The following is a 26535-nucleotide window of genomic DNA, read 5'->3' as shown; positions in this document are numbered from 1 at the left end:
ACTTAGGTGATCAAATGTTTCTTTTTACTTCTTACCTTACAACAGTTACTTTCTTACTTTACAATAGTTATTAATGCATCTCAGATGTTTTATTTTTCTTATGTAGGACAGGAGTTCCTGAAGAGCATGAAATGTACCTGGAATGAAAGTTGTCAGTTTCATTTATATGAAATATATTTTTAATTTAAGTGTTGGCTTTAAAATTCAACATTTTATTAAGATGATCTGGTATTTGCCAAACATCACCATCAAAGTCACAAATACAATAATTTGACTTTTTTTTCAAGTATTATCAAAGAAATTTACAGAAATTAAACTAAACCTAAACTAAGGGTGCCTGTCACTCTGCCAAAAACACTGATGTCCAAGCCCAGTGTGTTTCTTTTCTTGAAAGGATGTCAGCAGTATATTTAGCACCAGAATGGAAATAGGGGAGGTTGGACTAAAATATTCCTATTTCACATCGCAGGTCTCAAATTCTCCCTTTTGTGCCACTCCTGGATTTACAATCTGGACATTTCATACTTTCTTTTGAAGAGTTTTGACAGAAAATTGCTTGTCTACCTAAAATTCAAAACCAGCTTTAATAAGATACACGAGATGCACAGATGAAGCCTTCCTCAGAAAATGGTATTTTTCCAAGATAAAGTGGTGGTTTATTTTTTTTGTTTAAGTCATGAAAAGCAGATGAAGCAGCAAATGACAGAGGAATTAATTGTATAACAATAAATGTGAACATCTCTGCTGCATATAGTCAGCCTAATTGAAATACAGGGTTACTCTGTATGAGATCAGACACACACAGAGTTAAATACAGTGGTGCTGTTGAGTTACTAAAAGATGAGATATTGCTGCTGACCACAGAGAGCAAATTACAATTAAGTACACATCTTTCTGGGAAATTTGCCAAGGAAAAAACAGGGAGAGGTGGCCATTACTGCTGCTATGCTTAAGCTAGGGAAAAATGGAGATGTAGCTGCTCTAACTCTTACCAAATGAGCAATTGCACTCAAGAGCACAAAGCAAATCAATGCTAATGAAACAAATCATGAAACCAGCTCTGAGAATGAGTTCAAAGAACAAAAGTAGAAATGCTTCAGCTCTCTCTGTGTTATCAGCTTAGCACTGGGGCAACTGCATCACTGCTGGCTGTTGCTGTGGCATGGTGTTTTTGCACAAAACCAGCTTCACAGAGTGAAAAACAAAAAAGGATAAACAAAAAGTGCAGATGTGGCATTACAGTAGAAGAAATTAGGGAGATTGAAGAAGCAAAAAACAAAGTTTGAGCAGCATTTTTACTTTTGATAACAGGGGTACCAAGAATAACTGAAACCATGGAGATAGAGTGATACCAGCAGAACACAATCAAGAATATTCATATAGAGCTGAATTTCCTCAGCAGGCAAAGGAGAAGGACAGATAACAACTCTGGCCACAATGACCATAATGTGTAAAGGATGAAAGCATCCCAACCTACCACTCCCCTTAATGAATTTGAGATTTATTCTACTAGGGGATCCAACCTGACAGAAAGAACACTGCTAATGGCAGGAAGATGCCACGTCCTACATTATTACAGCACTTGTTTGTTTCCTTACAGAGAAACTGTCTGATTCAGCATCAAACAGATTATTCTCACTTTTCAGTCGAGGTATCTGTAGAAATTTTCTACAGATCTTTGCTGGTAATGCATGGTACTAATACTTCTATACCTAAAATTTAGAGGAATGACTGTCTCCTGAAGCCCGAGTATGGTCTGCAGCATTAACACATTCCTGCCATATTCTAATTGTGATGGCATCTAAGCAGAGGGGACACACTTCAGCACCAATCTCTCATGTACCATGGAGAAACTTACCTCCTCAAATGCATCCCTGACTGGGTAGTCTTGTTCTGAGCCCAATGTTAGCTCCAGTTCTCCTGTCTATCATACCTGTTGTTACAAGATCTCTTTTCTATAATTTCTAATTTTATTTCCAGTGTGAAAAGTCACCATTAAACAACATATATTAGACTATGCTCTACAAGATTCTTGAGTATGTTTTTTTTCTTTTTTTTTTATGTGTGAGAAAAATTCCTTTTGGTGTGAAAAGAAAATACTGGGATTTTCCCCTTGCATGATTTCCTGAGATCCTTGGTAAGCAAAGATTATTTATATTACTGTCTCTCACCATCTCTCACCCTCTCACAAGATTGGGCATCCAAGCTGTACCCAGCTATGGCTAATCAAAAGAAAAACTTCACAAGGAACAAAAATAATACAGATTGAAAAGTCCGATTTGAAGCCTCAATTTCTATAGAAGTTCTTCTTTGTCATTTTTGCCATGACAAGTTGGACTTATGGGTCTTCTCTTGAGAGGTTTCCCTTTCCAGTGTCTCCAAACCAGTAGCCAGCACTTCACAGAAGCCTCTGGTGCAAAGAAAGCCATGTCATAGGCATGCTACAGAAACCAAACTCATTCATTAGTCCAAGGTCTCCTTTTAACTCAAATACTGTTTCATAATGAATAAAAGTTTGGGACCCAAAATTTACTTAACAGCATAAACCAATATTTCCATGTGATTTCTATAAACTCTAAATCCAGGATCAACATTCAAGGGCTTAATTGCACAAAAAGCAACATCACCAACCTGTCACTCTGATTGACCTGTCTTAACACTGAGTGTCAAACCACTTGCAAAAACAATACCACAGTGAAAAAATAATCAGTCTTGACCTCAGTGCACATTTGCCTGCAAAATGTTATCATAGAGTTCAGAAATTTGAAACATCTCATAAATAAAGAATGTGTTAAAATCCTTTAGACGCACACGAGTTCACAAGCATTTTGCTGCTTTTTGGTAGCAGTCTTTTACAGGAGTCCTTTCCCAGTCTGGTCATGCACAAGGCTGAAACAGAAACTGATTTAAATATGCATAGGCACATGCATGTGTCCATGTTTATACACTTGCACACACATTTCTAAGCATGTGCAAAGGAAAGAATGGATGTAGGGAAGATTTTAAGAAAGCTTTTCTGCAGGGCAAGCTTAAGGAAGCCAGGGACAACTGCTCTTGGTACACTGATGTGAGATTAAGAAAGAAAGGAAATGGTTGCCTTTGATGAAGGAGTTTAGAATAGGTACAGCTGCATTGAGCAGGAACAGGAACTCTGTAATAAAAACACTCTGATGTGGCATTTAACCCAGAAAACCAGTGAGTAAAAATAAATACACATCCACAGAACTTAGGCTATTCTTTATCACAGCACAATATTTGGAATTCACTGGAAGTTAAGTTTCTAGTGATTATTTAGGGTTGCTGCAACCAGTTACTGGACATTTGTGTCTTTTAGGTAGTTGTATAACATGAATTGATTATAGCATCTATGAGCACAAAGTTCTGCAGTAGTAACTGCTCAGTTAAGGAAATTTAGTGCCCAGAGCCAGGCCCCCTATCACTCACATTCCTTGTTGGGTTCATCTCTTTTTCTTATGGAGGTTGTTGGCATGTATCGCTACTGTCCTAAAGTCCCACGAACTGAAGTCTTCTTGTTCTCACTCATTTGGGCTACTTTTTTCCAGTCCAGTACAGCTGTCAGTCAGGATGGGATCTCTTTGAGAGCAACAAATGAGCCAGATGCACAGTTCAACGGCCAGACACTTCAAGTCATAACAAGCCTGTGAAGCGAGCTAATTTTGCTTGCAGAAGAATTAGCCTTTATTAGCCACTAATACCACTTTTTGCCCTGCATAGCCCTTTAACCAGCTACAGCTCCATTGACATCACATTTTGGAAAGATTACTAGTGGCACATCTGGTTATAGAAAGCTTAGAGGGCTTCCTAGAGCAGTTACCACTTATTAGGACATGAATGAACTTAAACTATCTGATGAGGAATGAGCTGAAGTTACAACACTGTAGGCATTCATATAGGGTAAATCTTGTCATTCAGACCACAAATTCTGCAAGGCATTTTTGCCTGTGTCTAATTTTTATCTTATGTTTATTACATGTATATCTTAGTATTATAGTTCAAATTCATATTAATAACCTATGAGATAAAAATTGATGGAGCACATGTACTGAATTCCATCTATACATATATAGATAGATAGATAGATACAGATATGCACTTATGATATTCAGTCCTAGGTTTAGACAGGGATGAAATTTTCAGTACTTTGGTTTTTTCTATCTTCTCTGCTTATGCAGAATTAAGCAAAGTCAATAGCCTAGCTGCACTCAGACTCACTGCAGATTTGTTCTGCATTATTCACTAGGATGTACAAAACTAAATCAGCCTCAATCAGGTGTGATAACTTTTTTGTTCCTATGGAAGTATGCAGTGCTACCTTACAACTTTGGGTTGCTGCTGTAGATTAAAAATCATCTGCTGATCTAGAGACAAAAGATCAAATCTATTTTAATCAGCTATGTCACTCCCTACACAGCAAAACAAGAAGCTGTTGAGCTTCCAACCAAGTACAGGCAAACTCACTTGATTTCATTTCAAAGGGTTCAAAGTCTAAGTAAGGTGAAAAATTATATTTTACTCTGCATAATGTTTAAAGAAATACAAGGAAGTATAAGGAAGCTGCACAGGTTGCAATGAGAAGAGGCAGAAGAGAAAAAAATCTCAAAAACAAAATAATAGTGTATTAAACCAACCACTTGCAAGTTTTCATTAACTGTAGTTTAGCTTTGAAGATGAGGGAGAACAGCAAGTATTGTAGGTTCTCAGTCAAGTTATTTAGGTGGGGAATCCAAACCAGTTGCATTTTTTAGCAAATATAACCATAAAGAAGGCTTACAAAGGTAACTGATGTCTAAAAGTAGTAAAAAGGCCAACAAAGGAAAGAGAGGGAGATAACTTTAAGAGTTGCCTACCTCAAAAAAATTAGGGTGTGGGCTCCTGTATACTGGGATTGTGCCTCAGACACTGGAAGTAATGGTCCTACTGTTTCCCAAATCACAGCATCGCCTTACCTCTCCTACAGCAGCAAGATGTCTCCTGACAGATGGACTGCAATTTCAGCCTCAGGTGATGTCTTAGATTTTAAATTTTTCCAGTCTGCTAAATAATGAATGGGTCCTGATATGCTTCTCCTGGATTATAACAGCAATAATATACAGAAGCAATAATGTGTTCTCTCATAGCTAGAACGCTCAAAACCCTTCAAACCTAAACTGAGTAAAAAGAACAAAGAAGGTTGAAATATTTCCTTTAATGTAACACATATTTTCTGTGGATTAGAAGGATGGGTAGAAACACTTCTAACACTAACTTTTCATCATTTAGAAAACTGTAAGGAAGGCCTCCCTGGGACCAAACTGGAAATTCTGATGAACACATTTCAGTATGGAGCAGCTGACACATGGAAACAAACCATGATTTAGCATTCATGGGTAGGATGTATGATCATCAAAAGCATATCTGAGCAAAAAGGGGGAGCCAATCCAACCAGACTTCAGGCTGTGCCAACAATAATAAGCATATGCCCCATACACAGGATCAGGAGGGGTGTTCTCCCTCCTTCTGTCATACACCACCATGGCTTTGATAAGAAAACTGTGGGTCTATAATCCATGGTTACACCAAAGAGAATTTGTCTCTGCCTTTCCTCCTGATCATGTTCTACCAAGTCTACCACAATGGATTCTACCTTGAAAATTATCAATGAGTGTAGATGCAATCACCCTCTTTTTGCAAGTAGGCTGGATAAGTTCCTACACAGCATTTGAATGGGTAGGCCCTTAAACATTTCTTTTGTATGGAAAAGGAAAGAATCCAGCAGAAAAAGTTCCAAACATCTCAAGGAAATGCAATTCCTCTCCCATATTAGCAACACCAGTTCCCCTCATCAGTGCCACAAGCAATATCTACAATATTTGCATTTTTACTTCACCTATAACCTCAGAAATACCTCATGAATGCAGGGCTGGTCTCAGCTGAAACACAATACAAAAGCTCATCTGCCAGTTCATCCGGCAGCTCTGCTGCTCCCAGTACTGGTGCCACACAGAGAAGGCAAGAAGGTGAAGTAAAAAGGTTGTGCCGGAAAAGCTTCATGAAAATACCTAGCTTGTCAGTTCCCCATGCAAACAAAAAATAGCTATCAAAGGTGAAACCTGCTTTGTACAATACACAGAAAGAAAAGAAACACTATAGAAAGGACATGTGCTGCAGACTAGCAGGAGCAAAAATTCCCATCAGCACTGTGAACTGGCTAAGATCACTGGTGAAAGAAAAAAACAATCTTCTAGGAAAAGAAAATAACATGGTTAAAGCTAAAGTGAAGAAAAATAATACTTCCTATCAGTGCAACACACTTCCAACTGAGGGGAGCAGCAGAGAAGGGAAGCCACTGATCCCACATCCACAGAAAATTCTGATCCCGAGAACAAATTTGCCATGTACCACAGATAAAATAAGTGTCATCTGCTCCATGTGATGCTGCCAGAGATACTGACGGTCTCAGCAAGTTTCTGGATTTGATGTATCAGGAATTGAGTTGCCACTGACCCACATGGAAAGGACAAACCTGAAAGGAAGGATTAGGATTGGCACAGGAAACTTGGGTTAAATTTGTACAATGCTAAAAATCAGGCTGACATTTTTGTTTGTTTCCCTTCTCCCTGCCCTCCTGAGCTCTCGTAATTAAAGAGTGAAGAACAATGTCAGATCTCACACAGAGTCAACACGGCATGACATGGGAAGTCTGCACTAAAGCGATTTTTTGGATACATGATTTCAAATAAGATCAAAACTTCCCCACGACTGCAGCCCTTCTGCTTCCAAGGCTTTCCCCAATTCTGGGGGTTATTGACATTTACCTAAGGACTTCTTCTTTTAAACAGCTAGAAAGTTGAAGTGTTCTGGATCTGTCATAAACAGACAATCATAGTCTAATATGGGACATTGCTCTAGAGATCCTGGCAGTCTGGATTCAGAGAAGCCCTGTAGCTGAGGCTGGAGCAACCAGAGGGATTTTGCATTCCCATTATCTCCTATGCAGTCAGCTCCTGGCCACAGAAAACATGCAGTTGTCCTTTAATTGAGAATTTAATTAGAAGATATTTTAGCTACATTAAATCTCTGTAGAGGGGGATATTCCTTGCCACCTCCTGCAGGCAGCGAGTGTTTGGAGTTATATGTCTCAGGTCATATTAGCAGAGCAATTTGGCTATCAGTTGCAAGGATGTTTAGGGGACTTAGCAGACTGTAAAATAGTGAAGTACTTTGGCCAGTCATCTGTGGCTTGCCAGACAGAAACTTTGAGTCACAAAATCAGAGGCTGCTGGCCAATGAGCCCCATGTGCCCCTCTCCAGCCCATTAAAGGATTTGCCACAGCAGAGCTGGGCCACAGCACTGGTGCACCTTCACTTTCAGTGAGGCACACCAGTCAGAAGCTTTTAATCCTGTTCACTGTGTATTAACTTGGTGCTTATGTGATGCAGGCTCTTTAATAAATTGTTCTGTGAGGGGTTTTGGCAATGGTTTCATATTACAAAGCTTCTTTTTATATCCCCTGTTGCCTTTTTCAGGTCCTATCCACCCATTCCTTACAACTATTAATAAAGTATCCCTTCCTCCAGCTGTCAAACCAGGCTTTACAGTATGTTTTTAAGCTATTGTTGCACTTCTAACAATTAAGACTTCACAGCTTTTTTCCCCCCTTAATCCAAAGTGCATTTTTAAAGGAGCTATATCAGCTGACATCTTGTCCTAAAAATAGGCAATGAAAAAAAGCTAGAACTTAATTAAATGCTTCCAGGACTTTTTTTTGTTGTTGCTGTTGTTCAGCTCATGTATTTCTCATAAATATAGTTACTTCAGTACACAAACTGTACTTCTCGGTATTAGCAGGAAAGAATTTGAGGGGAAAGTTAATTCTAAGCCATGTATCCTGACAGCACCCGTGCTCATGCTGTCCTTTTAGAAAGCATGTCCTCTTGCTACACCTGCATTGGGTAGGCTCACCCACACAATGGACAGAGAAATGGAATACATATGTTATTTATGCTTTGTGATACATATCCAGTGTAGCTGTTATGCCTATTCCACATATGGCACAGTCAGCACTGATCTCACCACTGTCTTACCAGAAGACTGCATCTTAATCTTTGGTAAAGTTCTAGGGCGGCTAGGAGATTGATGCCTTGCAAAGCTGAACCTGGAACAGAGACTGGACAGAGGTAAAAGAATAAAGTAGGTATCAATTAATTAAGTCTTAAAAGGATACACCTTGAGCAGCACAAGAGCCTGGCCAGGGCTACACCCAAGATGGACCCAAAAGGACTGTAAGAGGGAGGACTGGTCACAAGGTTTCACACTTTTATAAGTTTTGGAACCTTTGCATATTGGGGTTAATTGTCCAATTACAGCTTCAGGTTATGAAGTCCGATTCTCCTTGTTTGCCCCCCTCAGTTCTTCATTGCTTATACTTTTGGACCTGAAGGTCAAAATGGTTGTCCTTGGTCTCAAGCTGGAAAAAGATTGTTTTGTCTAACTACCCTGTGAAGAGAGCTTACTGACACCTAATGTGAAGCTCAGAGCTACACACCTAGGCAGCACAGAATCTGAGAAATATGAAAGTTAAAACTTAAGGCATCATGGTTAGGGAAGAGAAATGGACAGGGTGATGTCACTGCTCAGTTTTAATTCCTTTAGCCTGGGTCATGGCCAGTACAAATTCCAGTTTCCAGGACAGCAGTACCCAAATCTTGTCAGCTTGATTCAGAAAACCAAAGATCAGACACCGACAAAATGAAAAATGACCAAGGATTTTGTTCACACCCATTTTTTCTTCTTTTGTCTTCCCATGTCATGTTGACAAACAACTGAGTTTCCCTACTCCGAAACTTCTCTGGTTTGGACCCTTAAAAAATGGAGGTGCTCAAAGTAAACAATCACTTTTAATATCATGGCCTATATCCCAGTAGGGAGTGAATCTAATCACGTACACAGCAACCTTCAAACTAAACAAGCATGAGGCAATAGAACAATAAAACTGTAAAAGGTATCATGGAAACAAAAACCAGTATGACACAGAAACTAAGATCATGCAGCTTTCACTTTTCTATTTAAATTGCAATTGATCCTACTTGGTTTGCTTGTCCCTGCCATGAACTAAAACCCCATTAGTTTTCCCTTCCTTGAAAAACAGCCCAAAGCACAGTTCTTACACCATCAAGTTTAAACTAAGTTTAAACACTCCATCTTATGTTTTACCTGTGGTGCTTCCTCTTCCTTGCTGAATATCTGAAGTGAAGGCATCCCAGATTTCTCTAATTCACTGCTAACTGTTCTTTTTCCTGTTAACTCAGCCTTTCAGAAGTGTTGTTACTGCTGCAGTTCTGGTATAATTTTTATTTAATTATAACATAAACCTGTACAAAAGGTATATACATGATTAGTATTATTCTTTTATCTAAGTATACACATTCACAAAACCAAAATGCATGGCAAGAAGTAACAAGAAGCATCAGTTCTTGAACAATAAAACCACTGAAAGAAAAAGTTTTACAAGCCAGTTCTGGTGCATAGACCACAATGTAAAAACTGCTAGATTAAACTATTTTCATTGTCTAGGATGGAAAAAGGATGAGACAAAGAAAGAATAAAATTAATCCTTGTACAACCTTATCATAATTAGAGCTGAAAAAATATGGAAATTTAATCCTATATAAAAAAACTTTTTTATTCAACATTTTTTCCTAACTTGGGATGCTAAAGCAAATATCAGCTGTTTTGTTTTGTTGGGATTTTTAAAAAGAATTTTCAATAAGAAATAAAACTTCAGGGTTATTTTGGGAAGACATTTGAATTTTTAGTATTCATGAATTGAAAAATATTGTTTCAATTTGTTGGGCTCTTTCCCTATTTCATTTTTCATGAGACCCACAGGAGTGACTGTCTGTATCCTTCATCCTCTTCTATGGGACAATGACTGCCATAATGTACCAAGCTCCTCAAAGAAAACTATGATTCTGAGTCTTAGTGGCAAATACCAGGGGGCTAGCAAGATCAGACCAGCAGAGACTGGGAGCAATAGGCATGCAAAAAATAAATTTACTAAAGAAATACACCACAAAAGGGAAACAAACTATTTACTCAAAACTAAATAGTCCTATAATGGAAGGCTTCATTTTATTTTCTAAAAGAAAAATAGAAGAGCATGATGTCAAAAAAAAATTTATTTTCATAGCACGTTAATTTTTCAGAAGTTGTTTTAGAACGCCATCCTGCTGGCAAATTCCTGCCCTATCTAGATCTATCCCTTTTAATCCCTGGTATTTTATATTCCCCAAAAGATAATTCTGTTGTCAAAATTATCCTTGAATACCACACAAAAAGCGGGTTAGGGCACAACTGGTAAAGAAGCAATAGCAATATTTTCTTAGAGTCTGTTTGAGAAATTCTCTGTGTTATGGTTAGTATATAAAGTTTAGGCTTCTGAACATTTAGGTGTCACAATGCCATTGTCATTCAGGGAGGCAGGCCAGTTTGCTAATTAAAATATATAGAACTGGGCAAAACATCACCTAACTTCTTTTCCAAGCTTGGCCACTGACCTACTACAGCCTTGCCGAAGTCATTTTAACTATATTCAAAAGCTCTGTTAGGATACCCATTTTCTTCCACAAGATGCACAAGGTGTAACTCAAGTCTGTTTAATACTAAAGAAATCCAGTCAGAAATTGACTAGAAAAAATAGAAACAAATATTAAAAAATGCATATTTGATGCTGTTCTCTAAACCACTGATTAAATATCATGCCCTTCTCTTTGCAGTTGAATTGAGTGGTTCTTGCTTCACACTGTAGGAGTTTTATCACATTGGAATTGGTTTTCCCAGCATGATTTATCATTATTTTATTTTTAAAGCGATTTTTTAAATTATTTTTTTATTAGAAAGTGGAAAAAATCTCATGAGAGAAACTGTCAAAGCAAAAATTCCTCTTGGGCTTTCTGAGGTATTTTCTTCATCCAGACCAGATTGCTGCACGCTTCCACATAACACAGGACCTGAGGAGAACAAAAAGAGAGGAAACAAGTTTACACTCTTGAAATGCCCACAGTTGTCTCAGACAACCTCAGGGCTGTCTCAAGGCTCAGGGCCACTGTGCTTTATAGTCAGATGAAAATGCAGCTTGGAGTTGGGCAGGAAACAAGTGTCATGAGTCCAAACCACAGATTGCATGCCTGCCTTCACTATCCAACTCACCCAGGGTTGAAATCTGGGAGACACCATTTGGGAGAGCCCCCAGTGGCACTTCCAAAGCACAAGCTGTGCTGTCCATGGGCAAAAGGAAGGCAGGATCTCTGAGCACCAGGATACAAAAGAAGCCTGTATGCATGAGAGCTCTTATCACTGGCAGGCTCTAGGACTCACAAAGTCAGAGCAATGAAGCCCAAAATACATATATATGCAAAACAAGCCGCAAACTTTCCACCCTGATGAAAGCACAATGAGGAAAATCTTTCCGACAGATTCACAGCTGGTTTCAATCTACAGTCTAAGCATATCTAATGGGTCGCTTTTATCAGAGGAGCTCTCAGAGGGTTCTGGCTGCTACTGAGGGCAGTTTGCCACTGTGCAGACCCCTCAACAAAAGTCTGAGAGGACACTGCGTACTCCCTACATGAACTGAGGCATGGGGTAATAGAGACCATCTGCTCCAAATTCCGGCCCCACTTGCAACTTTATTCATCCATTCCAGCTCCTAAGATCTTACTCCAGCTAATGTAGCTGCCCGTACCAAAGTATCAGAAAAACGCAAAACATTCCTCTCAAAAATCTTACTTCTTCTTGTAACTTTCTCAGAAATAAATTAAAGGATTCTACCCATATGAGAACAAAGTAATACCTGGTCTCAAACCCTCCTAGGTGAAACTCTGGCTTCTCCAGAGACAGAAGAATTTTCTGTTAGGAGTGGTTTAAAAGAAGCTACCACATTCAGAAAAATGCAGGACCTCTACCTTCTACAAACTACAAAGAGAAAAACGTTCAAAACACCACATCCATTTATGAAAATTTGCATGCTAGGGACGTGATGAGAAGTTACTGTGGGCATGTCATGTTGTAAGTGTTCAAATATATATTACTTTATTTTTCCCCCTGTGGTTTACAGATTTGTCCTGGGACAATGGAAGTTTACAGAGAAAGGGGAGATGTCTGTGATTAAGGCGGCTTTCAGCTCTTCTTCCTACAGATACCCTGTGGATATTGCTGTATTCTCCAGAATCCAAGCTTCCACTTAAAAAACAATGAAGTTTCTAGCCCATCTGGGTTTGAGGAAGCAGAATGTAAACAGATGTACTGTTGTCTTATTTTAGAAGCTATAGCAAGCCAGACTGAAACAATAGCACTCAGAAATGTCAACTGCTCTCATTCATCTCAGTGGGGTGGGGTGTTAACTTTGAAGCCTAATTGTGACCACTTTAAAGTCAACCTTTTAACCATTTCACTGCTATTGCTATACCAGAAACTCCAAAGTAATGAACTTACCCAGCCTCTGTGTTTTTATGCATTACTCCAGACCTTCCATTCACTTGAAAAGAACATTGCATTACAATCGAGCTAGTTTGAATATTCTTTGACTTAAAAAGTTAGCTGAATTGTTTGCTACTGTCTTTCAAAATTAGGGTTAAAAGAAAGTCAAGGGTGAAAGGTTAGCTTCATTGTTGTTGCTCTCAAAAGTGCAACACGTGGGATTTCATGCTTTTTGCTTTGATCAGGGTGCCCGGATGGCACCTCATTTCAATATACAGACAAACAGATACATACAAAACTAAAAATAATGACTAAACAAATAACACAGCACCATCGATCAGAAGTAAAAGAACAAAAAAGACATCCTAATGATGTGGTAGCATATACTTGCAAGAATAAAAAAAGGGGAAAGAGGAAAATGGTCTTCATTTTCAGAAAGTTATAGTTGCCGTTACATTAAATCCAAGGTGTATTAGCCCTGGTTTGAGTACACAGAAAAGCTGCCCTGCTAAAGTTATTTTACATCCCTTTTCCAAGAAGCTGTTGCATTCTTCATCAGTGGTCACTCTGATGTCCACATGTGAATTTTCCTCTGGGACCAGCAGCTGAAGACTAGTAACTCTACAGACACATTTTTGTAAACATTACTTCAGAGGCTCTGAGAACTCATGCTGAAAATTATTAGGGCAAGCTACTCTACTCTAGCTCATGTTTCTGAGCATCCAGAATTGTGCTGATGTGAGGAGTCACAGGAGTCATGGTGCTGCAGGGCATGATGGAGATGTCTGGCTGGGTTTGGTGGGGCTGTTTGCCACACACCTCCTGTCTCTGCTCAACCAGCCCTCCCGCCCACCTCCACTGCAGAACATCTCTGGTGCCTGCCCATTGTGTCTGCCACAGGTCATGGGTGACACAGTGCACTGCATTCATACTTCTACAGTTACATCTACACTGACAATCCTTTTCACCTATCATTTTCTTCCTAATATAATAGATATTGGGCTGAGAAGTCAACACTAACACCACCACTGCACTACTCTGGTCATCTTTAGTACATCCATGCTAGGTACCCTAACCAGGTAATCCTGACAGGTCTCAAGATGCCTCCATTGCAGCTACAGCCACTGGCTCAGGGGAAGTGAAACAGGAAGGGCAGTACCTCAGCTACATGACACAGCAATGGGAATGGCATCACCCAGCAAAAGACCTTGACCAAGCAGCTGGGACAGGAGTAACCTCTTTAGATCATGAGGCAGCAACAGAAAGAAAGTAAAGTGGAAGGATCTGCATAAGCCATACTATATTTCTCGAAAGATAAGTACTTAAGCACACATTCTCACTCCTGAATAAAATTGTCTTTACTTGGGAAGGTCTTGAATTGATATGAGTTCCTACGTGTGGTAAAGGAATAAGGTTATTTTGGTAGAGGGGGGAAAATTTTCCTGCCTACACAATGCCTAGGTGTTTGTGCAAACAAAGGCTTAATTCATCCAGTGCAGGTTCTTTTGCCTGCTACAACAGACAATACCCTGACATTGTTATTAGTAAGTTATGAATGCACAATCCTTCCATGTGTAAATTCCACTGTTAGCTGGATGTCAGGGTGTTTGAAATTTGCCCTGACTGCTAAAATCACCAGATACACACCCTGCTTTTGTCAACTATCAGTGTTTGCTAAATCTTGATCTTTAAACTGCAACATAGGATTTGTGAACCGCTCTTGACATAAAGGTGAAAATAAACCCCTGCTTTCACTTAAAAGCCTGTGAACACTGACTTCACACACAAAAGGCCTGCTATGGAAAGACAGACACCTTCATTTTCTATTAACTTCAATCAGCTGCACCGAGGTGATCGGTTCTCTGCAGAAGGTGCTGATTAAGATCATGTATATATTCACAGAAGTGTCTGAGTGCTGTTGAACACGTTTTCTTCAGATGCTTGGAGGTGCAGAACAAAGGCAGCTGAAAAGAGTCTTGGTAAGTTTACAATTTTACTTTATCACTGTATTAAATTCCCAATCAACATCCATAAGGCACCACACACTTGTTATAGAAAAAATAAACAGCCTCATAAAAACTAGACTTGCTTGCCTTTGCTTTGCCGTGCATCCCTCTTCTTTTCAACTGCTAGCAAGTAAAACAGCCCTGACAGCTGGATGTGTAGAAGTCTGTGCTGGCAATGTCCTGGTCCGGAGCAGCCCTGCAGGCTGGAATGCTGACGCTGGCAGGGCTGCCACTGCGTTTACTTAACACTCATTTCTCTCAGTCTGCTTCAGACCAGAAATGCAAGCAATGAAAACCTATCCAGCCTTTGAGAACCTCGGTTTAGCAGAGCAGGGTCTGTGCAGGTACATGAAAGAGGCATTCAGAAGACACTCCCATTCAAGGGAGGCAGAATGAGAGCCCCCAGCTGTCTCTGGTTACCTTTTATTGGCATGAAAAGAAGGAGGCAGGAGGGGCAAGGTTTCAGGACAAATGAAAAACAAGCTTTCTAAGATTCACTGTTCAATCTCAAAACAAAAGCTCAGCAAATTTAAGCTACAGGATCTTAGTTCAATTTCTTTCAGTTTAGTAATTTATTACAGAGAAGAGAATGAGAAACGTGCTTCAAATAGTGGATTAAACATTATCCTGAAACAGAACTAGAGAGAAAAAAATATATATATTATGAATTCAGCTAGCTTCTTGGGCAAAAACTATACATTGAATTCAGCTAGTTTCCTAGAGAAATAAAAGGCAAATTGGCAAATGCATAAGAAAGTATACCATGTTAGTAGGTATCCAAGGCTCCTTGGTTAAAAACATTTACATCATGATGAAAGCTGGACAAAACAGCTGTCACAGAAGCATTATTAAGGAGAGGGTATAATCTGTAAACACTCACCACCCAAATTAAACCAAGATCTGTTGAGATGGACGAGAAATGCCTCATTTTGGAAGGCAGGCCCAGCGGCCTCCTAGAGGAAGCCAGCCCAGGGCAGCATGAGGGTGTGGGGGCTCTGGCTTGCGTGTCACTCCCTGGAGCCACAGGCAGCTGGGGTAGAGGAATGCTGGCCAGCAAACACCCCCACCCCTCAGCCAACAGGGGCAGACAGCCTGCACAGCCCTGCACTGTCCCAGCCTTCCTGCAAGCCTGAGGAAAACCCAGTTTTGTGTCTTGCACGACATGGCAGACTCTCCCCCAAGCGTTGTGGGTGCCCAGATTAGTGCTGGGTTAGAGTGAGGAGGGATGGGCCAAAGCTTCCTCACAGAAGCTTCCCCTTAGAAAAGCCAGTGCCCCCACGCAGCCACGAGCAGTTGGCACCACGAGCCGTGCTGTGCAAGGGCACGGCATGGGGACCCCGCATGGCATGGGATGCTGCAGGGACCCTTCCTGCCGGCCATGCACAGCCCTGTACTGCAAAGGTCACCACACCTGCTCATGAGGGGTGAAGAGGGAAGTCTTCCTGCAGCATCCAAGTCCTTCCCATTCCATGGAGACAGCACAGAGTTCGTCCTCCACATGAAGTGTAAGGTCTGCAGAAAACAGAGGAGGGGACCACAGAAGTACAGATTTAGTGACCAATAAATGCGTTCAACAATTAAACAGGTAATGTCAGTTGCAAAAAGACAAATAATAACCATCATACCTAATATTTACACAATTCTCTATACAAACCTATTGTTTTTCTGTAGAGGTGGACAAATATTACCTAACCAGTCACCTGAGGATACATGGTCAAAGCCTTGGCTTCTTGATGAACTGCAGAAGTCTTTTAAAGTGTGTCTACATGCTCCAAAGTTTGTTGTATTGGATCTAGGCAACATATGTTTAGGTACACTTGTGTATATATCTTGAGATAACTCAGAACCCTTTATAAATTTAGGTGGCCTTCATGACACCTAAATATAGGTGGGTCTGTGAGACCTGAAAAAATTATACATACTAGGTTAGGGGCCACTTCAATAATTTTTCAAAGACCGGTAATTTAAATCTAGGTTATAAGTTTTTGCTATGTTTCAATTTCATGATGTGTCTCTAAGGTGTTATCTACCCGGAAAATAAACTAAGACCGGTAATTTACATCTAGGTTATAAGTTTTTGCTATGTTTCAATTTCATGATGTGTCTCTAAGGTGTTATCTACCCGGAAAATAAACTATCTGATTGAAGTAATGATCTGGATAACATGCTAGCTATCATCTTGACACACAGTGAGACAGAAAAACAGGAAGGATTTATCTGGAATTCATTTGGCAGTACTGTAGAATTTTCTGCAAGGGGAACTGTGCAGGTGTTTATGTAATTCCTTAATTCTTTGAAGAGGTGAAATGTATAATTGAGAAAAAGTTCTTAGTAACACTTAAGAAGAAAAATATTTTATTTATTACAGTAACTTCTTTTTTATAGATCATTCTTTTAGTCTCTTAATATATCTTGAAACAAACATGGACTGCCAAATATTTTAACCAGAGTACTTCTGATCTGTAATCTCTTTGATACAGATCCTGTCTTAATAAATCATTTCACAGCCTTGAAGAACCATTAGAAGCAAACTACAGCATTTGCAGTTGTAGTATAAAGTTTTACTTGGCATTCCTGTAGGTGATATGAGAGAGTACAAACAATGGTCAAAATTCAATATTGATACCTGAATATTTAAAAATTTGCTATAGGACTTTTTTTGCTATAAGGACTTGATTCCTGTCACTTTTCAAGCCATGCTACTGGAGCTGATCTTAAAACCTGACGTTAAATGTTATGAGAGAATATGATAATGTGCATTCCTAGAAAAACCTGACTGAAGGCAACAGAAATCATCCCACCAACATAAATAGGATTTGGCCAAAGCCTGTGTTAAAAGCACTCTGAGGAGGGAGATAAGGCTAGAAGCAACAGGATTTTAATCTCTTAGGCTCAACATCAGGAATAATTATTTTGTATCAGATCTTTCACAACATTTTGGACACAACATTAAAGATAAATAAATCAGTATTACTCTTATTTTGTTAAACAGAACATTTAGTAGCAGCATATTTTCATCTCTTCTCAGATTTTATGTTGGGGGCAAATCTTGGAGGTGGGAGAGTAAGTACTCTAGCAGGCATCTGCTAAATATAATGCAGTTGTATTCTGTTACTAAAACTGTACTTCTTCTAGTGTTTTTCATGGCATTCATTTTCTATGTAACATTCTGCGTTACTAGTATCCCAATATTACCATAATCAATTTTTCATCCTAGTAATCTTTGCTCACCTGACTCCTCACTTGCAGAGTGCCTTTAGCACTTAACTGGGCAAGTTATTTCCCCTTTCTGTTTTAACTATAAGGGGCAATTGTAGGTCAGTCCCTCGTGGAGAATGGATACTGCACCTGCACCTGAGCTCCCACCCACATAACCAACATTGGCAGAGTGTTTAGGAGATTCTTCTGGTTCACATTTCTGTAACACTGCCAAGTTCAGTTCTGTCATGTGCTCAGCTCCTCCTGTTTTCTCCTTGATTGCGTGCTCTTTCCTTCTCCTCAACCACCCCACCTTCCAGAGCAGAAAAAGGAGCTGCTCACACTGGACATGGCCAGTGCCTGTCCAGAGTATGCTCCGAGTCTGGTCCCACACTGCCACAATCTCATTAGCACTAACATGGAAGTCCTACCCATCTCTGGGGAAAGCCCAGCTCACATACCACATTGGCTCAGCAGAGAAGTAGCAGTCTTTGAAGGGATTTAGCTGTGTTCAAAATTAAATATTTTTTCCCACTTATACATATGAACAGCTGCACCCCTGTTTTAACATCCCCACTACCCAGGGCGGGAGAACAAACAGAAATCTTTCCAGGAGTGGTCTTCAACAAAAATAACAAAACTGACTTAAGAGGTTCAAAGCCACAGAGGAAGACCCATACCTTCGAAAAACTGGAATAATGAAAAAGAACAGTCCTGGTGACAATATTATTTACTAGTTAACAGATCCAAGCTCTATGTGACTTGCAACATGTAGCAGTAAATGCAAGAAGTTGCAGCACCTCACTTGCAAGAAACGCCAACAATAAAATTTAGTGCTAAATATGATTAGAAAATACTAAAGAATTTGAAAGCTTTGCTTCAGCTATAGCTATCATTAATTATTGATTGCACAGGAAATTCACATGACAAGCTTGTTAGAAAGGTTTTGTAATCTGTTTCCAAATGAACTGTAATAAAATATTGAGAAAAAGTTTGAAATAATTAAATAAATCAAGTTATCGTAAGTCACCCTGATTTACATCAGTATTCACCCGCCATGAGATGCTTGGTATTTAGGGAAGTTTTGATAAATATTTTACTTACTCACTTCTTCAGGGCATTTCTGTCAGAACATGTGCTATCTGTCAAACCAGGCATAACCACCAAACTCTCTCACTCCACCTTGACTCCTTCTGCTCTTTTCCTGTATTTTGGTGCTAGGTTGCACACAAATAGAAAATTATTACTATGTTTTTACAATTCTTGGGAGTCCAGAAATATATCCCAGATTGGGGAAATCCTTTTCTATTGACACACTTACTCAGCATCACTACAATCTACTATAAACATACTACTCACACTTTAAGTTGTTGACACTGCCTCACAAAGCAGACTGAAATTTTGTGCACAACTTTGACTCCTATGAAGCAAACATAAATTTCACCAAAAATTCCCTTCCTACCACTGAGAGGGAATGGCCTATGAAATTCATACTGCACAAAACCAGAACAAAACACTTTGGAGGAGGAAGCCACAGTTACACCATAACTATTTGATGCTGCAGGGGGGATAAAACATAACTTGTTCAAAGCACTTGGACTGAGCATCTTATTCTTATCACTTATCCCATGTAACAGAGCTCATCCAATTGATCTATATATGAATAAGTAACTTTGATGACCTCCTGGTCATTAAAGTGTTTTTCCCTTCTATCTGTCATTATACAGACTGAGGATTACAAAGTTTTAAGTCCTTGGGAAGGGGTTTTCCTAACAAGCTTTTAAAAAAACCAAAGTATTTCATCATTCAAAGAAAGCGCAGAGAACTTTCATGAAGATTTTGTCTACTTTCCAGAGTTGTGGCTTTTTAATTTCTGCAAGGTAATACAAGCAAGATCAATTTCTGGGGAAACACCTGAAAATATTGTGCATAGAATCACAGAATAATAGAATAACTGAGTTCAAAGGAAACCATCAGGATCATCTAATCCAACTCCTGGCCCTGCACAGGACACCCCAAGAATCCCACCGTGTGTCTGAGAGCATTGTCCAAATGCTTCTTGAGTTCTGTAAGGCTTGGTGCTGTGAGCACTTCCCTGGGGAGCCTGCTTCAGTGCCCAACCACTCTCTGGGTGAATTTTTTTTCCTGCTAGCCAGCCTAAACCTCCCGTGACACAACTCTGTGCCATTTCCTTGAGTCCTGTCACTGGACTGGGCACCACAGAACACAGATCAGTGCCTGTCCCTCCTCTTCCCCTCATGAGGAAGTTGTAACTGCAATGAGGTCTCCCCACAGTCTTCTCCAGACTGAACAGACCAAGCGACCTCAGCTGCTCCTCAGCTGTCCTCTCAAGGACTTTCACCATTCTCTTGTCCCTCCTTTGGACACTCTCTAACAGGTTAATGTCTTTTCCATTCTGCAGTGACCAGAACTGCCCCCAGCACTGGAGACGAGGCCGCCCCAGTGCAGAGCAGAGCAGCAGAGTCCCCTCCCTTGCCTGGCTGTGATGCAGTGCCTGATGCACCCCAGGACAGGGATGGCCCTCCTGGCTGCCAGGGTACTGCTGACTCAGATTCAGTGCAGAACATAAGGAAGGTAACATGGAAAAAGTCAGGAGATTGAGCTGCATCACTTTACAGATGTTGCTGTGTTACAGCTAGCAACCAGAGTTGGAGGTCTGTATGGTTTCTATTATATTGTTGTCCAAAACAACACTAGAAGATAAAAAGACACAGCTGTGAAGTATATTGGTATGAAGTTTCAGAAAAATAATTCCAGTTTCATATCTCAGTTGGGTCATGCTCACACAACAGGAATGAACATTTTGTAATTGTATCAACTGAACTGGATTTGTACAAACAAGACCTGATTAAGTTTTGTCTTGCAGTTTCCAGTGTTCAACTGCAGCTTTTTCTAAGAATTTCCTATTCTTGGAAATTATGAATTTTTCATGAGTCCTCTGATGAACTATGAACACATAATGGGAGATTAGGTGATTGAAATGAATTCTTGTGCCCAGTTTTAAACTTAATTAGCTTGGTTTCAAACACTGAATTGTAAATGTACTGAGAGTATGGTATTCTAAACACTATTTATACTATTTCTAAATTGTTCTAGGACATTTCTGTGTGTTCATATACCTCGTTTACAAATGTTTCCAAGGTTTTAAGCAGTTTAACTTAATAACCCCGTAAAGACTAAGCCTAAAGGTCACACATGTCAGTGTGATCAAAGTCTCTCTGTTCTTAAATGAATATACAATTCAGTGTAATGTAGCTAACACAATGAAATCAGTGCTGCCAATTGATGCAGGCAAACAGATCACAGTCTGGGAGAAGGTCTATAGGCAGAAGACCCAACTGATCCTCCCAATGTCATCCCACACTTCTGACCAGAATTTAAGAAAAAAAATCTCCACTTTCACCCAAAAGAAGAAAAATTAGTCAAAATCACTACAGGAGGAGGACTGAATGCAGTAATCCATCTATAATTAAATCACCCACAGACTGCCTAAGCAGACCCTCACTTTCTTTTCTTGTCCAGAGTGGCACTTTTAATGTAAAGATTTTGGATGGATTTTCTCCACAAACCAAAAAGCAAATGTAAAAAAACCTATTTCAACATTTAAATTAAGCCATCTTGCTGCCTATATTAACAAAATATAATAAAATATAAATTATAATATCTCAGTTTTTCCTAGAAAACATATGCATATTTAAATTCCTGGTGGCAAGGAAGAGTGAACAACTGCTGGAAAAAGATACACTGACATAAACATAAGAAAAGTGAGGATTTATCCCAAAGGCTCTTCCATTTCCTGCTGCTGCTAAAGGAAAGGACAAGAACTGAGAAGGTTCCTGTCTGCTGCTGTCTGGCTTTGTATATTCCCTGGTGTTTCATTTCTTCAGTCTTGGTCTCAATAAGAGTTTTCTCATCCAGGTATCTGTATCAGTTATTAGCAGTAAGACCAGAAAGAGATAACTCAGCAGCAGAAAGGCAAATCTCTTCTCTCTACAGGAAAGAAGTTGTGGAATAGAATCAGATTTTTAAAAATAAATAAATAAGTAAATAAATAAATAAAAACAAAAACGCCCTCAAGCCAGATTTTCTAAATTTAAACACTTCTGACAGCACCATAGTTCATATAGCTGTTGAAAGAATGAGACTATGGGATCTGCCTGTGGCCACATCTGAGAACCCCCCTGCAAATGACCCATTTGATTTGTGCTAGCTGCCTCCTTCAGCTGGTGAAGTGGATGGCTGTGTGCAGCCTGCCTGTTGGAGTGGCTTCTGCAATGACCAGAATTTCCTAAATTACCAGATTGCCCTACAGGGTTGGGGCAGAGAAGACTATGGCCCAAATGGAAACATTCCCAGGCACAGCTTAATTAATTGCAGGTACTTACACAACAGTAATGTCTTTTTAAACTAGCATTTCAAACCTTCCTTTTTCAGGAGGTAGTCACAACTGACCAACAATCCTGTTACTAACAAAAGGTGCTTGCAAGAAAAACTAGAGGTTTCTCTAGCTGAGCTCAGGGATGAGCTGCAGGTTTTTTGGGGGTACCTAAGAAGCAGGTACACCTCAATAGCATCACAAAGACAGACACTTTAACATGGACTGCCTGTATCATCCTATAATTTTGCTTTATGGAACTTTGTGTAACAACCCTTCAAAATTCTCAAGTTCTAACACACAAACACATGCACTGCAAACAGCCTCTCACCAGCTATGTTTGCATTGTTACTCCTCAACCTGAAACCTCAGGTTTAAATAACTGTCAGTCGATTTTATCAATGTTTGGTTTATGAGTCATTCAGCCAGCACAATGGGCCGAGGAAGAAAACAGCTCCTTTACACACATGCCCTAATTTTTCTGCTGCCATGGGAAGCTGGAGAAGCAGAGAGAGGGCACAGGAAGGAATTGTAGCCTGAACAAAAATGTATGTCCCAACCCAGAGTTCTACCTGTTAGGCACACTAAACTCACAAATCAAGTCATGAGCAGAACAGGAGAAAAACAGCTCTGGGACATTATACCAAATGTTTTGGTATAGCTTCAAGTTGCAGCAAGAAACTTTCTGCTAAATTGCTTCCTATTTAAATTTGCTCCTTTGCACAAACCACAGATTTCCATACCTTTTTTTTTCTTTTTTTTTTTCCCACCAGTGAGTCTCTAGAAATTTGAAAATAGGGGAGGGAGAGAAAAATCACCGCTCTGGATTTAGTTTTATACAAAGGTCATGTAAAGAAGGAAATGTCTGCCCTCCCACACACACGTGCTAAGGACAGTTTTGCTAAAATTAGCCACTGGTGGAAAAAGCACAGAATCGAGTTGTTCTCATGAGCCCTTTGCCTTTCAGCAGAATTCTGCACCATCTCAGAGCCCAGCAGACTCAGCCTTGCCTGGAGCTGAGCACCTCGTCTGGCCACTGCCTCCAACAAAAGCAGCAGAGAGCAAGGCACAGTTGCCAGTCTCAGATTGCACAGATATGCCCAGACTGGAATCATCTGGGATGCATTAGACTGGGAAATCTCTTGTCTGTGCTAGCATACCTGCTTTTTATTTGGGGCAAGTGTCGTTGAAACAAGATTTATACATTAGTTTGCACTGATAAAATTGTGTCAGAACCTGGGCTGGTCATTCTTATCTTGACATTAAAATTAAATATTCCTATGAAAACTAGCCTTGACTTTTGTTGCACAAAGTAAATAAAAAACTATTTGTTTTGTTTAGAGTGGTGAATTGCAGATATCAGCATAAAACATAAGGACAGGAGTGGAAAACTTTGCATTATGGCACTAGGTGATTCATTATGTTCTATCTGTGCTACAAAGTAATTTTCATATTCTCTGTAAATTGTTATTGCTTCTAAACCTGATCACAATTTCAACAGTAATAGACCAAAACTAGTGTACAAATACTGATTTCCTATCTTATGTTCAGGTCTTGTAGGGAATTGTACAAGTATATTAGATTTATGAGTGTTTACCTTATCTGCATCCTTTATTCAGAGGTGTGGACCCTTACCTACACTTTTGTGATGCCTGGTTAATGTTCAGGGCTTCAACATTTTTCTTGTATTTTCCAGCACTTCCTTGCTTCAGCCAAATGAAAACCATAGGCAGTCCTTCAATACTTAAATTTTTACCAGACAAAAAACAGCCCCAGAAAGTTCCCTGGCCTTCCTGTGTGGTCAGCTGGAGCAGGCAGACCCTTCCCAGAGGCACTTATTTTCACCATCACCACCCCCACCTCTCCAAAGTAACACACATGGGATGAATTGTCCTCTAGACATGCCTATTTAGCCTCATTGACTATAGACAGGGCTTAGGTGACTAAATGCATTTCTCAAAATAGGCAAGATGAATCTGTTACTGGAACCTAAGCCTCAGGGAAAAGAAAAAAAAAAAATTACTGCCAATAAGAACGTGGTGCCTTTTCCTTTAAAAGCCCTACTCTGTGGATCCCATGGGATCATACACCCACTGGGCATTCTGCAACTTCCCTGGCTTCCAGTTATTTCTGGCACAGGTCTTGGCAATGATTTTTGACCTTTTGGAGCCCTCTTTGTGTTAGGTAACACAGCTCACTTGCTTTCCCCAAAATGCACAGCAGAGTAAAGCAGGAAAGTGAAAGCAATAGCAGCATTCCATCATGCAGGGAAAGTGTTAAAGCTACAAGGAGCAGGAAAGTTGTCTATCTTTAGGAGCTCCTACAGTTTCAGTCACTTATTAAAAGAGGATTTATATTTCTGAAGTAAGGATCTGTACTTCCTCCCTCTGCTGAAGCTGTGTGTTTCTCTGCCAGACTGTGATGAAAAGGGCCCTCCCTTGCCCATCACCAGCCAACGCTGATGTCATCCTGTTATTCTTTTTCACCTTGCACACATGTTGAGGCTTCTCTGTGGAAGTCTTGCTGAGACACACATCTCTTTGTCTCTTGTTTCTCTCTGCTCAGAAAGGGTTTTTTTTTTTAATCCCAGATTTCTTTTGCACATAGCTCAAGCAGGAATGTTTCTGAGATTTCTGAGAAGGAGGATCCATACATGTAAATAATGCTGTTCACTAATGGCATCCATCCATCCATTAAAGCCAGAAGTCATTTCTTTGAAGAGGGTGTTGTACAGAGCTCTAACTAGGAGGTCTTGCTCATCGCTTGTTTGAAAACTTAGACATTGTACCTAACTACAACTGATCCAAGCAGGAAGGTCAGGAGGATGGGCCCCTTTTACACCCCTTTTGCAAGGTTTGATAGGTGGCTGTAGAACTGGTCACAGGGTGATTTAAGCTGCAATACACCCCTCTCTTTCTTGCATTTCTAGAGAAATATTGCAGAAACTCAGTGTCTATTGGAAGGGAGACAAACAGAGGCCATCCTGGAGGCTGCATTTAAAGACGTGGGTAGGGATTGTCTTATTTTTTTTACCTGTTGGTGTGCATTCTTTGCTGATCTGTGCATGTCAAGCACACATGGCTGCAGAGGAACTCCTACAGCCACTTCCCTTTGCCTGGCCAGGTCACTTCCATGCATCCCACTCTGTTCTCCCAGTAAAGAGAGAGTCTTTCACAAATGGGCATCATCATTTGCCAGAGGAGGTTGAGCTTATAGGCAGCAAGAGCACTGCACAGCAAAGACACAGTGAGCACTGCAGACAACTCCCAAGATCACTTCAGATACGACGCAGGTGTAGCCACAGGCTCTCCTTGTGGGAAGGAGAGAAAATTGGATAGCTGTGTGTTATGTACCTCTGAGGTTTTTAGAATGAAGAGAATAAAGTGAAACAAGATTAAGAAGCACATTAGGCCATCTCTGACAGATCTTTTCTACTTATTGGGAAGAGTCTCCCACTGAGCTCCTGGGAGGTTCTGAGCCCCTGAAGACTCCATGAAGAAGCTAAAATTTCCAGCCACAAATGGCACTGTTTTTCTGTGCAAGGCTGAGCTATCAGGGAAGGTATCAGTGCAGCCTGTTGCTACTGATACTGTAAGCAGAAGACAGAAACAGTGGATCTTTTGTTTATCAGCCCTCTACAGTGTACAGCCCCTTTGTGAATAATAAGCCAGCTTTCTGCAACTCTCATATGGTGCAATACAACATTTTTAAGTCAGCTCAGCTAAACTGAACCTGCAATCAATTGATATCAGTGGGGTAAAATAGTCCTGATAAGAAAAATGTCTGTACAAGGAAATTCTGAGATGCACGGTGCAAGAATAAGTTACACCAGGGAGGATATGTTCTTTCTAATAAATGCAAGTTACTTTTGGCTGGTCTTCACATCTCAGATTTACTGCTCATACTATGGGAATCATTGTATTGCCTTATCACGGGCTCATATGAAGCTGTGCTTACTCATGCTTGCAAAGCATTTAAAGATTAGAGAGAGCAGTGTCTGTAAAACCATAAAGAATACTTTGTTATCATTATTATTTGACCAAAGCAATAGGGAAATACACTTTAGAAATGCTCCAGTTCATTAGTTTATAACTTTCTTTTTGCTAAAAGCAAAAACCAGCAAGCTGCAAGGTAGCAGGTTCAGATTTCATTTGTCTCAATATAGGCCTATTTGTTTGTCTCTACCACAGGTGGGGATTATTTTTTACACTGTTTTTAATAAAAAGGTAAGAAGTAGATGCAGAGGTGAAGGTAAGAAGTAGATGTAAAGTAAAAGCAAATTAATCTGGGACTCATCCTGAAACATCTGTGGCCCAAAATGTTACCCTCTAGCCAACATCCCAAGTTGCTATCCTTCTCCCTGCATAAGCTTCTGGGGTCTCATTAATGCAGCAGGCAAGTCTGCACAGCAAAGGGCTGTTAGAGATCCTGAGGTAGCTTTGAGGAAACTGGCTTGC

The 26535-nt window shown here is 40.0% G+C and overlaps 1 long non-coding RNA gene across 15 annotated transcripts in view; it reads right to left on the bottom strand.

Moving 5' to 3' along the window:
• The window catches only part of LOC144245989 (uncharacterized), a 407049-nt gene that overhangs the window by 251658 nt on the left and 128856 nt on the right, over positions 1-26535 (bottom strand). For all 15 annotated transcript variants that reach the window (XR_014954465.1, XR_014954467.1, XR_014954464.1 and 12 more), the window contains 2 exons: positions 15896-15996; positions 36-11010 (listed from right to left, as the gene is read on the bottom strand). This is a non-coding gene — a long non-coding RNA (uncharacterized LOC144245989). The remainder of the gene's footprint in view (positions 1-35; positions 11011-15895; positions 15997-26535) is intronic.

This window comes from Lonchura striata, chromosome 3, assembly GCF_050655825.1.
Source record: "Lonchura striata isolate lonStrDom1 chromosome 3, ASM5065582v1, whole genome shotgun sequence".
NCBI lineage: Eukaryota > Metazoa > Chordata > Aves > Passeriformes > Estrildidae > Lonchura > Lonchura striata.
Note: the sequence above shows the minus strand (reverse complement) of the source record. Positions and strands in the feature narration are given on the sequence as shown.